General features: G+C 46.6%; 1 long non-coding RNA gene across 1 annotated transcript in view; it reads right to left on the bottom strand.

Annotated features, from left to right (window-relative positions):
- The window catches only part of LOC143958289 (uncharacterized), a 198424-nt gene that overhangs the window by 13815 nt on the left and 169891 nt on the right, over window positions 1–14718 (bottom strand). The window lies entirely within an intron of this gene.

Here is a 14718-nt window from a genome sequence, read left to right as displayed (position 1 = left end):
CCAAAAAAAAATAATAATAATATTTACGGCACCTGGTATTCCCAGGCGGTCTCCCAACTAGGTATAAATCAGGCCCGATGCTGCTTAGCCTCCGAGATAAGACGAGATTTGTCGCTTTCAGGGTGATGTGGCCTTAGGCAACCACTTTGCGCATGCTCAACCCTCTTGACAAAATGCCAAGATGGTCACCTTGGGAAACAAGGGAAATAACAAGTCAACGCCAAAAAAAGAAAAAAAAAAAGAAGCATGTGGCAATGGGTATTCCCAGGCAGTCTCCCATCCAGCTACTAACCAGGCCCAACCCTGCTTAGCCTTTGAGATCAGGTGCTTTCAGGGTCATGTGCCCATAGGCAATCTTTTTGGGCAGCCTCAGCCCTCTTGACAAACGCTACAGTGGTCACCTTGGGAAACCAGGGAAAAAAACAAGTTGATGCCGCTGAAAAACGGCACTTTGAACGCGAATTTCTGGCGTTCAGAAAAAAGCCCATAAACTCCACTGCTCATTAAAGCTGAAAAACGTCCATGTGTGCATGGACACATAGGCTAGCATAGAGTGGAGTTTATGGGCTTTTACAAAAAACGCCCAAACGCCAATAAACTGCAGTTTATCAGCTTCAGTGTGCATGGAGCCTTAAACTGAAAACTTCTACACACGGAGTTCAGCCCATTGAAGAAGAAACATTGTATCATTTTGTTCTTTTCTTGGCAGCCTGCCCAGAGAGGTTGAAAGTCCTTCACTGATGTCTTCAGGCAATTTACATTGACTTCTATCACAGAAGTCTTCTGCAAGTCATAATAAGCATAATGATTGAGATCCGGAATTCGTAAACAAAAGTTCGTATTCCGTACAGAATTCGGACGCACGGCAATTTGTATTTCGGATCCTCCCGAACGTACAAATTGAGAAATTCGTACGAATTTGCGATTCGTACGAAACGAAGCGCACATGTCTACTAGTTAGTAACAAATGTGAGACATCCTGGCAATAACCAGTCCCATTTGCTTCTTTTTTTTTTGGGCGTTGACTTGTTTTTTCCCCTACTTTCCCTAGGTGACCATCTTGGTGCTAGTCAAGAGGGTTGAGAGTGCCCAAAGGTATTGCTTATGGCCACGACACCCTGAAAGCAACCAATCTCGTTTAATCTCAGAGGCTAAGCAGGGTCGGGCCTGGTTAGTACCTGAGTGGGAGACCGCCTGGGAATACAAGGTGCCGTAATTTTTTATTTTTTTGCCGTTGACTTGTTTTTTTCCCTTGTATCTCAAGGTGACCATCTTGGCGCTTGTCAAAGAGGGTTGGGGATACCCAAAGAGATTGCCTACGGCCATATCACCGTGAAAGCGCCTCGTCTGATCTCGAAGGCTAAGCAAGGTTGGGCCTAGTGACCATCTTTGCATTTGTCAAGAGGGATGAGGGTGCCCAAAGAGATTGCCTATGGGCTGGGTAGGGCCTGGTTAGTACCTGGATGGGAGACCGTCTGGGAATACCAGGTGCTGTAGGCTTTTTTTTTTTTTGGGAGTTGACCTGTTTTTTATTTCTGGTTTCCCAAGATGACCTTCTTGGCATTTCTCAAGAGGGTTTTGGGTGCCAGAAGAGATTGCCTCTGGCCATTCCACTCTGAAAGCACCCAAGCTCATCTGGCCTTGAAGGCTAAGCAGAGATGGGCCTGTTTAGTACCTAGATGGGAGACCGCCTTTTTTTGTGGTTCCCCAAGGTGACCATCTTGGCATTTCTCAAGAGGGTATTCCCAGGCGGTCTCCCATCTAGGTACTAATCAGGCCCGTCCCTGCTTAGTATCAGATGCTTTCAGGGTGATGTTGCCATAGGCACTCACTTTTGGCACCCTCAACCCTCTTGACAAACACCAAGATGGTCACCTTGGGAAACAAGGGAAAAAAAGAAGTCAACTATGCCATATTAGCACCTAAAGAAATGAGATAGGCAGTCAAACTAAAAGATGCGTAAATTCCAGAAAATGTACCATCGTTTTCAGATGCTATAACATTTGCGCAAACCAATAAATATACGCTTATTAACATTACCAAAGACATGTGGCTGAATAAATTTTGACCTAAAAGTATGAATAACATTGAGTTTATTGGATTTTTCTTATAACAAAAAGCAGAAAATATAAATTTCTTTCAATATTTTAGATTTTTCCGTTTATATCGCAAAAAAAAATAAAAAATTGCAGAGGCAATCAAATACCTTCAAAATAAAGCTCTATTTGTGGGAAAAAAGGATGACCTACGTGACCCACACTGACCTACCCGACACACGCTGACCTACCCGACATACATACACTGACCTACTTTTTTACACTATTTTACACTGACCTACCTGACATACATACACTGACCTACGTGACCCACACTGACCTACATACACTGACCTACGTGACCCACACTGACCTACCCGACATACATACACTGACCTACCTGACCCACACTGCCGATGCGACCCAGATTTGGGAAAAAACACAACGATGTTTACTCCAATGGTTGCACCCTTTAAAACAGAGCACGTGTTCTGCTATGCGATTCTTTGAAGCAACGTACCAACGCTATTTAAAAAAATCTGACCTTTGAATGAACATCTACATCTATTTACAAGGAATTCTAAATACATAAATAAAACAGGGCATACCCTGTATGAGGTGGCTGTGCAGTGCAAGGGTGCTTTCCATGGCAGGCCATCTCATTGGAGAAAACAGTTTTGCCATTGCGACCCAGATTTGAGAGATACCGCAACGATGTTTACGCCAATGGTCACACCCTTTAAAACAGAGCACATATTCTGCTATGCAATTGTTTGAAGCAATGTATCGACGCTTTTTCAAAAATCAGGCCTTTGAAGTCACATCTACATATATTTACAAGTACTTGCAAATAAATAAACCATAACTGTGCAGTGCAAGGGTGATGGCCATGTCCGGCAATCTCATTGGCGAAAATGGTTTTGCCATCATGACCCTGATTTTGTAAATGATGTAAACGTTTACTCCAACGAATGCACCTTTAAAACAGAGCAAGTATTCTGCTATGTCACCATTTGAAGGAACACATTGATGCTATTTAACCACTTGCTTACTGGGCACTTAAAGAGGAAGTAAACCCTGATGAGTTTACTTCCGCTTTCATTCCCTGTAAAGGCAAAGCATAATGGACTACTATGCATCACATAGTAGTCCATTATGTGTCACTTACCTGACACAGGAGCCAGCAAAGTCACCGCTGTCCCCTGTAGTTCCAAGCGTCCATCTTCTTGGTGGGTCTCGCTGCTCCGGCACTGTGATTCGCTGGAGCAGCGATGTCGTCACTGCTGCACATGTGCACGGGAGCTGAGACTCTCGGCATTGCCATCATCGACGATACCCCGCTCAGTGCACCGCTGTCTACGGCGCATGCGCCGTAGATAGCGGTGCCCGTCTTCGGGCAAATATCTCCTAAACCGTATAGGTTTGGGAGATATTTCTTGGACCTACAGGTAAGCCTTAATCTAGGCTTACCTGTAGGTCAAAGTGGTTTGTAAGGGTTTACAACCACTTTAAAAACACTTCCTGCCCAGACCAATTTTCAGCTTTCGGTGCTCTCACACTGAATGACAATTACTCAGTCATGCAACACTGTACCCAAATTAATTTTTTTTTCCCACGAATAGAGCTTTCTTTTGGTGGTATTTGATCACCTCTGGGGTTTTTATTTTTTGCGCTATAAATGAAAAAAGACCGAAAATTTTGAAAAAAACGCATATTTCTTTGTTTCTGTGACAGAATTATACAAATTATTAATTTTTCTTCATAAATTTTGGCCACAATTTATACTGCTATATATCTTTGGTAAAAATAACCCAAATTAGTGGATATTATTTGGTCTTTGTGAAAGTTAGAGAGTCTACAAGCTGTGGTGCGAATCACACAAAATTGATCACATCTGATGTACTGGTGGCCTATCTCGCTTCTTGTGACCCGAACAGGTCAGGAAAGTACAAATACCCCCCAAATGACCCACACTCTGTCTGTGTGAGGAGGGAGAGCGGCGCTGAGAGATCTCATATGTTTACATATGAGATCATCTCCCATTAGACACGCCGATCGCGATGTAAACGGCCGCTGTGATTGGCAGTTTACAGCGATCTGTGTTTGCCTGTCCCCGGGGGACACGGCAAACACAGAACTTCCGATGCGCGTCCGCGGCGGCGCGCATTGCGGAAGTAAACAGGACGTCCAGGGATGGCCACCCGGAATGAAAGCGCCTGCTCTACGGCCGTCATTCGGCTATAGGGCGGGCGCGAAGAGGTTAAAAAATCTGGGATGCGATGCACATATATATTTTTACAAGTACTTATAAATAAAAATAAAATATGGGATCCCATGGATGAGGTTGCTGCTTTCCACGTCAGGCAATCTCATTAAAAAAAAAAAAGTTTATTTTTCTTCAAATACCGCAACAATGTTTACTCCAATGGTCACTACATTTAAAACAGAGCACGTGTTCGCTATGCGATCGTTTGAAGGAACGCATCAACGCTATTGCAAAAAAAAACATGGGTTGTGCTCAACCTTTATCTATAGCTAGAGATACGAGTAATTAGAAAAAAATAAATCATGGGATCACGTGTATGAGCTAGCTTTACAATGCAAGTGTGCTTTACAGGTCAGGCAATCTCATTGGAGAAACCGGTTCATGCCAAGATACACATTGATGGAGGATCAAAGATGTGTGATTTGATGGAAAATAAATGTCATACACATACAGTAGGATGAGTGTTTGTTGGGTGAAGGGGGCCAGAGCATAAAGAGGCTGTGAGGAAAAGGAGGGCCAGGAGTGTTGGGGCTATGATGTGAAGGAAGGTTCAAGGACAGCGATGTTGCAGGGGAAAGTGTGAAATTAAGGGGGGATCGTGACATCCAGGGTCTGGTACTTACCTGCGATCCCATACCTCAGTTGTGGCACAGAGAGTGTTCTGCGTGTCCAGCATGGCAATTACCAAAGAGCTTTAGGAACTTATGAGTAAACCGTACATTGGAAATACAATTCAATACAGGAGACATGAGGGTAGCCTGCTCATTAGAGCTTACAATCTCTAAAACAGATAAAATAAAAACAATTGATTTTTTTTTATAACTTAATTAAGATTTATTTATTTTTGTTGTTTTTCAGATCAGTGCTTAAGGAAGCTCACCACATGAATTTTAGAATCAAAATTACACAGAGGGAAGTAAATATTACAAGTAACACTACAAGCTCAGAATACATCAAGATGGAAGAAACGTCATGTTATAGATGGTGCAAAAAGTCATCTTTCTCCCCCTGCCCACCATGTCTCTCTTCTCTCCTCTCCCTCCCCACATAACTAGAGTATGTAAATACAATTAAACTCTGTATTAACAGGTGTGCTTCTCTCTTCTTGCCTTTCAGTGTCCTTTATAAAAAAATAAAAAAAAATAAATGCAGGTTTATTTCCTTTTTAGTTTTTTTTTTTGGATGGAGGCATGGGTCCCGTGACATTCAGCTTGGTATTCTTCAACCACGCTCATAGGATGCTCTTGCGGTTTGTTCTATTTCTCATTTTCTCACATGCAGATCCCTCTGTTTGTGTAATTACATCCCATCAAGTTGATTCCTTACAAAAGAAATAGAGAGTAAACAGGTGAATGCAAGTTCAAAGATGCCTTACCGATTTGTGAACATTAATTATTGGGAGTAACATCCCCTAGAGCAGACATGGCTAAATGATGGACCCAGTCACTGTCCTATTTGCATACTCACAGGGTGATCGTGCGGATGGGAATATGGTTGAAACAGCACCACATCACAAAATGAATTGCAACATTGATTTGCTTTTTTGGAACCCTATGGACTTTATAGGCACGAAAATACAGTGATATATCTTTAAGAAAAGATATGATTTTTATACTTACCATAAAATCCTTTTCTCTGCAGTTCACCACCTGACACAGCTGCTCTTAGACCACTGGGACATCCCCAAGCAGTGCCAAAATGAGGGGTGGCAAAACAGCATAAAAACTACACCCAGTAGTATAAAACCACAAAAAACGACATTGTGAGTGTGACCAAAACTTTTTTTACCCACCAAAAAGGCAGGATGCTCCTCAACTAAGGCACTACCACCAAACTGCACCAGAACTGCGGTAACAAATGCAACAGTGCATTACTTAAAAAGGTACTGCGTTTTTACCAAAAAACAAGGAAAAAAAACGTAAGTGCAATTGTACAGCCGCCTGCAAAACTTTGCAGCCAAAATGGGCATCGGCCCCATGCACCGACGTCGACCTTGTAGAATTTTGAAACTGTCGCTCAGGGGGTGACTTGGTCGCCTGTTCACAGACGCTTGATGTCGGAAGGCCAAAGTCGTTCCGATTGCCTTGTGGAGTGAGCCGTGACCAGAAAGGGGGGCACCTGCCTCTTCAAAGCATAGGCCTGTACTACAATCTGTCTGATCCCCCCCCTGGAAATGGTGGCCGACGAGAACGCCATGCTTTTTTTTTTTTTTCAAACAGCCACCGAAAAACAAACAAGGAGTCTGACTTCTGAAAGGGAGGTGTAGCAGACAGACAAATACACCCTCAGAGCCTTAACCACGTCCAGGGCATGAAGAGCCACCTCCTTAGAATGTGTCGACTTAGCACACAGAGATGGTAAGACAATGTCTTCGTTGATGCTTTTCTGCCGAAACCACCTTCGGCAGAAAAGACTGTTGGACACAACATCACCTTATCCTTGTGGATCACCAGATATGGCGACTTGCAAGACCAGGCCGCCGGGTACAAAACCCTCCTGGCCGAAAGTAATGGCCGCTAGAAAGACCACTTTCTGGGAAAGAGTCAACAGAGGGATCTCTGATATTTTCAAATGGCGGTTTTTTCAAGCACCGATAATGCCAGGTTCAGATCCCACGGGGGTAACGGCCCACGCACGGAGGAACTACATTTTGGACAGCTTGAACAAAAAGTGCTCGCTGGAAAAAAAAAAAAAAAAAAAAAAGACAGCCAACGCTGATATTTGTCCTTTAAATATGGTGCTTAAAGCCAATTTCTGAACTACTCATTGCTGTAGAAACAGGATCAATCCTGGATATAGGAAAAAAAAAAAAAAAAAAAAGGGAGCGCGGATGCCATCCCTTCTCACACATGGAGATGTAGGCCTTCCAGGTACGATGACCTACCGAGAAGAAGCTTTCCGTGCTCTCGGCATAGTTGGAATCGCCGAGTCCCAAAGACCCCGGTTCCTCAACACCCGACTCTCAATAGCCATGCCGTTAAAACCAGCGATGGTAAAGCAGAACGGAGAATCGGAAATCGAGACAGAAGGTCCTCTCGTAACGGCAGTCGACACGGGGCGTCCGCCACCAGGTCTGAGTACCAGGGTCGCTGGGACCGATCTGGGGCAATCGGTATTAATGGGATCCCCTCTGTTACCACGTCTGCTCCGCTGAGCGGAGGCCGTTTCAACGGAGGAAAGGCATAGATCAGCTGGTGCATAGATCAGCTGGTACTGATCCCCCATGGCACCACCAGCGTGTCTGCCCAAGGATCTGTTGCCCTGGACACGAACCTCGGCACCTTCCCGTTGAGACGGGCGGCGTGAAGAGCCGTGTCTGGTGTGCCCCATCGCGGGCACAGTAGCCAGAACGCCTCCGGATGCAATGGCAATGCCCATTCTCCTGGGTCCAGCATCTGGCGACTTAGGTAGTCTGCCTGCCAGTTCTCCGCTCCCGGGATGTAAACGGCCGACGGGGGCAGGTACATGTCGCTCTGCCCACTGAAGGATGTGAGTGCAAGCGTCCTCCCGTGCAGCGGCCAAGCTTCTTGTTCCTCCTTGGCGACAGAATGTCACGGCAGTGGCAGGCATACGTCAGAGTGGAACCTGATCAAACGCCCCTCAAAGTCTTATCGACCACGTGGAGAGGCATAGCCTGATCGCTCTCGGCTCAAGCAGATTGATCGGCAACTTGGATCGCACCACCCACCGACCAGAGGCCCTGAGTCGACTGAACTCCCATTACCCTACCCCAGCCGGTTGGGCTGGGGGCCGTGGTGATCAGTGTCCATTTCAGAGGTAGGAACGACTTCACGGACCAAAGTGCCGGGGACCTCAGCAGGGAATCCCTGACCAGCTGGCTCACCTGAATCTGCCCATCCAGGGATAAAGGAGATTTGTCCCATTTTGTCAAAATCTCCTTCAGCAGGACTCTGGTGTGAAACTGGGCATAGGGTAATGCCTCAAGGAGGCCACCATGAGTCCCAGAACTCGCATGCAAAGCGTAGCGACGACCCCCTGTGCGGTTCCTCAACAGTTTTACCGCAGCTCTGAGAGTCTGCAGCAGCTTGTCTGAAGGGAGAAACGCTCTTGCTTCCATGGAGTCCAGCAGTAAGCCTAGCTACTCCAAACGCTGAGTCGGCACAATCACCAACTTCTTTAGGTTCAACAGCCAACAAAAAATTGCTGCAGGGTCTGCATGGTGATCGCCACATCCTCCTCCTAACTCTGAAGCAGAAGATGCTCTCGGAAGGAGATCGCCTAGGTATCCCCCGATCGCGATCCCACAGCGTTGCCAAAACAAGAGACAATACCTTGGGGGAGGGCAGAGGCAAAACCAAAAAGGCAGAGCCACAAACTGGTAGTGGGCTTCCTAGACTGCAAATCGCAGAAATCTCTGATGCCGAAGGCATATGGGTATGTGCAGGTACGCATTCTGGATGTCCAAGGCCACCAGGGAGTACCCTTGATGGAGTGCAGCGATTTCTCAGCGATTCCGTTCTGAACCTCTGTACTTTTGCAAAGTAATTGAGGGCTTTCAGGTCCAAAATTGGACGTTCCCCTTCCATTTTGCAGGTTCGAGTAGAACCCTTGGAAACATGCCAATTCCTGGAACGGGTAATATCACCCCACGACTAAGCAGGTCCCTTACCGCCCCCTTCAGGGCCTCCTGGCGAGCTGGGAGTACGGGTATGCTTCAGGGGAAGAATCTCTTTTGCGGCCAAGAGAGGAACTCTATCTTGTAGCCTGAGGAAATCAGATCGCAGACCCATTGGTCGGACAGCCGAGAGGCCAACCGGGCTGCAAACTCCCGAAGGCACCCCCCCCCCCGTCTTGCGGACGGGAGAAAACCTTCATGAGGTAGCACTTTTGCTCGCAGGCTCGTGGTTCCACACACGCTTTGGTCCTTTAAAGGTCGTCCTGTCGGGGGACGCTTGGTCAAAGCCCTGGGTGGACGAAAAAGCCGTTTGTGAGCGGAGAATGAGGGCCCTTGCCAACGGCGTGGCTCCTTAGCCTTCCTGGCCTGTGGGACTAGTGTACTCTTACCACCTCTGGCATTTTTAATAATGTCATGCAATGAGGCTTCAAAGAGACGGTTGCCAAGGAAGGGAAGATCCGTCGGGGCTTTTTTGGATGCCTGGTGAGCAGACCAGCATTTTAGGCAAATCGGGCGCCTCAGCACCACTGCTGATACTGAAGGCCTGGATAACAGAGGAAGGGTATCCAGGGCTGCATCACAAAATTGTACTTCGGGCCTCGCACTAGTTGGTCTGCTAGTTAGACAGGAGAAGCCTGTTGCTCTCCCAATTCGCGGCGCAAAAGTTTTGCCCACTCGGTTAGTGTCTGAGACACGAGTGTGGATGCCAGTACCGGTCGCCTAGTTGACCCCACATCCGTAAACAAGGAACGAGCCTCTGCCTCGGCCTTCCTGCCCATGGGGTCCTTAAAGGCAGGAGTCCCCTCTACTGGGATGGTGGTTACTTTGTACCGGGGGGGTCCACGACCAGAGGAGCCGACAGCTTTTTGAGAAAGGGGATAACGCACCACCATGTATTTGGGGTGCGAAAAGCTCAAATTGCGGTCGACACCGTTCCTTGTAAATGAACTTAAGTCACATACGGGAACAGCTTAAGTCAACGGGCTGGCTTACGGGACCCAAAAGGCAAAAGGGACCCCGCTATATCAGCAAAGGGATCTTCTGGCTCCCTCCCGATTCTTCACGCACAGCTGTGATAACAAGCGATTCTCGCGCACGGACCCGGACGGGGACTCATCCTCGCTGTCAGTTCGGTCCTGGTCAGCGTCATCTGAAATGACAGAGCGGGGGGGGGGGGGGGGGGGTCACCGGCCTCAGCAGGGCCCGAGTCTGCATCAGAGCTCCCCTCCAGAGGACGGGGGCCGGTTTTTACAATCTTTACGCCCACGCACCGCCTCCATCTTGGCAACAAATAAATTGAGGACCGCCGACAAAGCATCCAGAGGCACTGCCTGCAGGTGAACCGGTTGCAATTGCCTGGATTTCGGGGGAAGAAACACCAGTTTCTGAAGCCATGCTGACCCAACCCCAGCGATGGCAAAACTTGGCACCCCAGATGTTTTGGAAATACATTTCCCACCATGCTCAGGCACTCTGCAGTGTGCATCATGGGAAATGTAGTTCCAAAACATCTGGGGTGCCAAGGTTCGCCATCACTGCCCTACCCTGTCTGCCACCTGTTGGGGACTTAGGAAAGCGATGGTCCCACCCTCCTAACTGCTGCTGGCTGAGGGGCTCTTCCGCACAGAACTCCCCACCCTGACTGGTTCTGCGCTGGCTGTCCAGCTAGTAGAGCCTGTGTCCTGTGCCAACTCCCAGATGCATAGGAGACCGCACAGCGCTGTGCAGAGCTGTTTTGAATGGCGCTGAAACTGACCAAAATCAAATGGCCGCCGAGCGTCCAGTATAAAAAGGACATAATCACAGGGAAAACGGCCGCCAAAACACATGAAAATGGTCAGAGAGCCTGCTGCTCCTTGCCTCACCAAAGATGGCCGCCGAGCACTGTATACCACGAGGGACAGGGAACTAAACAGGCAGATAAATGGTGGTGAAACAGCACTACAGCGATCAACAGACACAGCCTCCAGACACCTCAAGGAGAGATCCACACACAGCCAGGGCACAGCCAGCAAGCGCAATCCCTCCCCCAGGTGAGAGCCCCCCAGAGAGCCCCTGTATATGGCGCGCGCACACACAGAGATCCACCTCCCAGGGATTGCCCAACTGCTCAGCCCCACTGAGGCAGGGAGAGCTGTACTTACCCGGTTCTGAAGAGCTGGGAGACATTCCATCACAGACCCGCTCTCCAATCAGTGTGGGATGGCTGCTGGCCCGTCCCACTGAGACGCAGAAAGGAGTAGCATTTGCGCTCACCAGCCACCTCTGGAGCTGAGGCATGTCGTGGCTCTGGTCTGCACACGCTCGCTGGCCAGGCTGGAGAGACAAGGATAAGAGTATCCAGCCTGTCACCCAGCCGATAGCAGATCACAGGATCTTTAATCTTAAGCAAAAAGCAAAGCTTCTGCAAAGAAAAAATCCATGGGCCCATGGCCCTGCGGGGTTACTAGGTCCTTCTTCACTAGGCAGAAAAAACCCCCAAAAAACTGAAGCTGCAAGGCAGGCTGTGGGGTCGTCCCCCTTGGGTAGAACTAGAAAGTTGTTGTTTTTATATGACATGTTATGCCTAGTCCTCTCCTGAAGGTGGCATAACGAGCTGTGTCAGACAGTGAACGTAAGAGAAATATAGTCTATATTTTAGTACTAATTAAGTAAAACATAATAGTGCTACTTAAAAGTCTCCGGATAGCCTAATGACCAAACTAAAGCATAAAGATCACTAAAACCACAAACGGACAGCCATCGTAAAACATAATTGACGTGCCAGTGAATTGCTAAAGGGCCTACCCGCATCCTAGCAAAAAAAATAAAATGAAAGATTTATTTTTTTTAAAAGCGGTTGCGACGCTTAACCGGCAAGGGAACGCCTTGGCCCGTGCCGGGTCAAAAAGAAGACGCCGTCAATTCAGATAACTGGTTGAGGTCAGAGCGGAGCACTTGAGGTCAAACTCCCTTGCTAAAGCCATGAAAAAAAACACATGGCGATTGCCACATTGTCCGGGTGTGCAGAATAAGACTATGCTTACAGGAAGAAGTTGGCCAGATAGCCTATCGCAGAAATCCCCTGCCGTCTCAGCCATGCCAAGATCAGAGCCGGCTACTTGGTGAGCAAACGGGGAGAGCGCAAGCCAAGTCAAAACGGGAGCACGACTAGGTAAAGATGCACGCTTCCAAATGCAAGAGCAACGATATGAATAGGTGAGTGAGCTCAGGTCAAAAGGCCAGATTCACAGATCAGAGTAGAAATGGGTGCGAGACCACCTTGTCCTGGGGGGGTTGGGCTTTCACAAACCATCAAAGTGTGCCAGGCCTGACACCAGCTTAAAACAAACGGAATGAGCAGCCTCAATCACCTAGGACAGTGATGAAGGACCTTGGCACCCCAAATGTTTTGGAAATATATTTCCAATGGGGCTCACGCACTCTTCTGTGTATCATCAATGAAAATGTAGTTCCAAAACATCTAGGGTGCCAAGTTTCAACATCGCTGACCTAAGATCTCCAAAAGGTAGCAACCTGGATCATTGACTGAGGTAAACAGAGGGGCTGCAACTACAGACCTACAGAGGCAGGTTGCTCTCCCACCCAAAGACCTGTTGGGGAAAAAACTGGGGCAGAGGTTCCCCTTCCAGGACAATGACCCTAAACATACAGTCAGAGCTACAATTGAATGTTTTAGATCAAAGCATATTTATATGATAGAATGTCCCAGTCAAAGTCCTAGACCTAAATCCAATTGCAAATCTGTGGCAAGACTAATAACTGCTGTTCAGATGCTCTCCATCGAATGTGACAGAGATTGGACTATTTTGCAGTTAAGAAATGGGCAAAAATTTCACTCTAGTTGTGTAAAGCTGGTAGAGACATACCCAAAAAAGACTTTCAGCTGTAATTGCAGTGAAAAGGCAGTTCTACAAAGTATTCTCAGGGAGGCCTAATACAAATGCACACCACATTTTTTCACATTTGCCAAGGTCAATAATTGACTTACTCATTATATGAAAATATGTAAATCCAACAGCATATGTCAAACTAGAGGACATGTTACGATTTTCTGCTGTAGATCTGAAATTATTTTGTATACAATAGGGTTTTTTTCCCTCAATTTTAATGTGTTTGTACCAATAAAATTCTTCGGTACATTTACTATAATTCAAAGTGTTTTGTCTACAAGTACCAAGTCATGTTTTGCTTTGGGATCAAATACTTATTTTACGCACTGAACTGCAGCTTAATTTATAGCATTTGTTTTATGAGTTTTCTGGATTTTTGGTTGATATTCTGTCTCTAACACTTAAAATACACCCATGATAAAAATTATAGACCATTCATTTCTAAGTTGGCAAACTTACAAAATCTGCAGAGGATCCAATTGTTCTCTTTTCCCACTGTACATACACACTCACCGGCCACTATTAGGTACACCTTGCTAGTACCGGGTTGGACCCCCTTTTGCCTTCAGAACTGCCTTAATTCTTCATGGCATAAATTCAAGGTGTTGGAAACATTCCTCAGAGAATGTGGTCCATATTGACATATCATGCAGTTGCTGCAGACTTGTCAGCTGCAGATCCATGATGCGAATCCTCCATGCCACCACATCCCAAAGGTGCACTTTTGGATTGAGATCTGGTTACTGGAGGCCATTGGAATACAGTAAACCCAATGTCATGTTCAAGAAACCAGTTTGAGAGGATTTGAGCTGTGACATGGTGCATTATACTGCTGGAAGTAGCCGTCAGAAGATGGGTACACTGTAGTCGAAGGGGTGGACATGGTCCGCAACAATACTCAGGTAGGCCGTGGCATTTGACTGCTTGTCGACCAGCGCACGATCTAAGTCGGCACAATGGCACGGCTGGTCAAATGGGCGTACCTGTACGTCCCTTTTAAGACATGGCTTAGTGGGCGCCGGGTACTCTGAGGGTTCCCTGCATACTCTGTCCTCCGGTGGCCTGCAATCGTGACAGAGCGGCAGAACTGGGAGATGCCTAATGTAAACAAGACAAGACATTACCCTGTTCTGCCCAGCAATATGACAGGGAGCTACTGCTCCATCATGTTTAGTGAGCCCACCCCCCACAGTTAGAATCACTCCCTAGGACACACTTAACCCCTTGATCACCCGCTAGTGTTCAACCCCTTCCCTGCCAGTGTAATTTACACAGTAATCAGTGCATTTTTATATCACGGATGCTGTATAAATGTCACTGGTCCCAAAATAGTGTCAAAAGTGTCTGATGCGTCCGCCACAATGTCGCAGTCGCAATAAAAAAAAAAAAAAAAAAAAGTCATAAATCTATTTTGTAAAAAACGCTATAACTTGAGCAAACCAATCAATATACGCTTATTGCAATATTTTTTACCAAAAATATGTACAATACATATCTGCCTAAACTGAGAAAAATTTGTTTTTATATTTTTTGGGGACATTATAGCAAAATAAAAAATATTTGCTTAGCTTTATTTTTCCTTTAAAACAGTCGCTTTTTTGTTTATAGCGTAAAAAAAAAAAAAAAAATTGCAGAGGTGATCAAATACCAAAAGAAAGCGATTTGTGAGGAAAACATTGTTTGGGTGCAACGTCGCACAACCACGCAATTCGCAATTAAAGCGACGTAGTGCCGTATCGCAAAAAGTTCTCTGGTCAGGAAGGGGATAAATTCTTCAGAGGCTGAAGTGGTTAAACAATGCTCAATTGATACCAAGTGTACAAAGAAAATACCCCCACACCATTACACTACCAGCCTGAACCACTGATACAAGGCTTGCATTGTATG

This window comes from Lithobates pipiens, unplaced genomic scaffold (genome assembly GCF_037356315.1).
Source record: "Lithobates pipiens isolate NorthernLeopardFrog02 unplaced genomic scaffold, aLitPip1_a1.2 Scaffold_61, whole genome shotgun sequence".
Classification (NCBI taxonomy): Eukaryota; Metazoa; Chordata; class Amphibia; order Anura; family Ranidae; genus Lithobates; species Lithobates pipiens.
The sequence above is the reverse complement of the archived record's forward strand: the minus strand, read 5'-3'. Positions and strand labels throughout refer to the sequence as shown.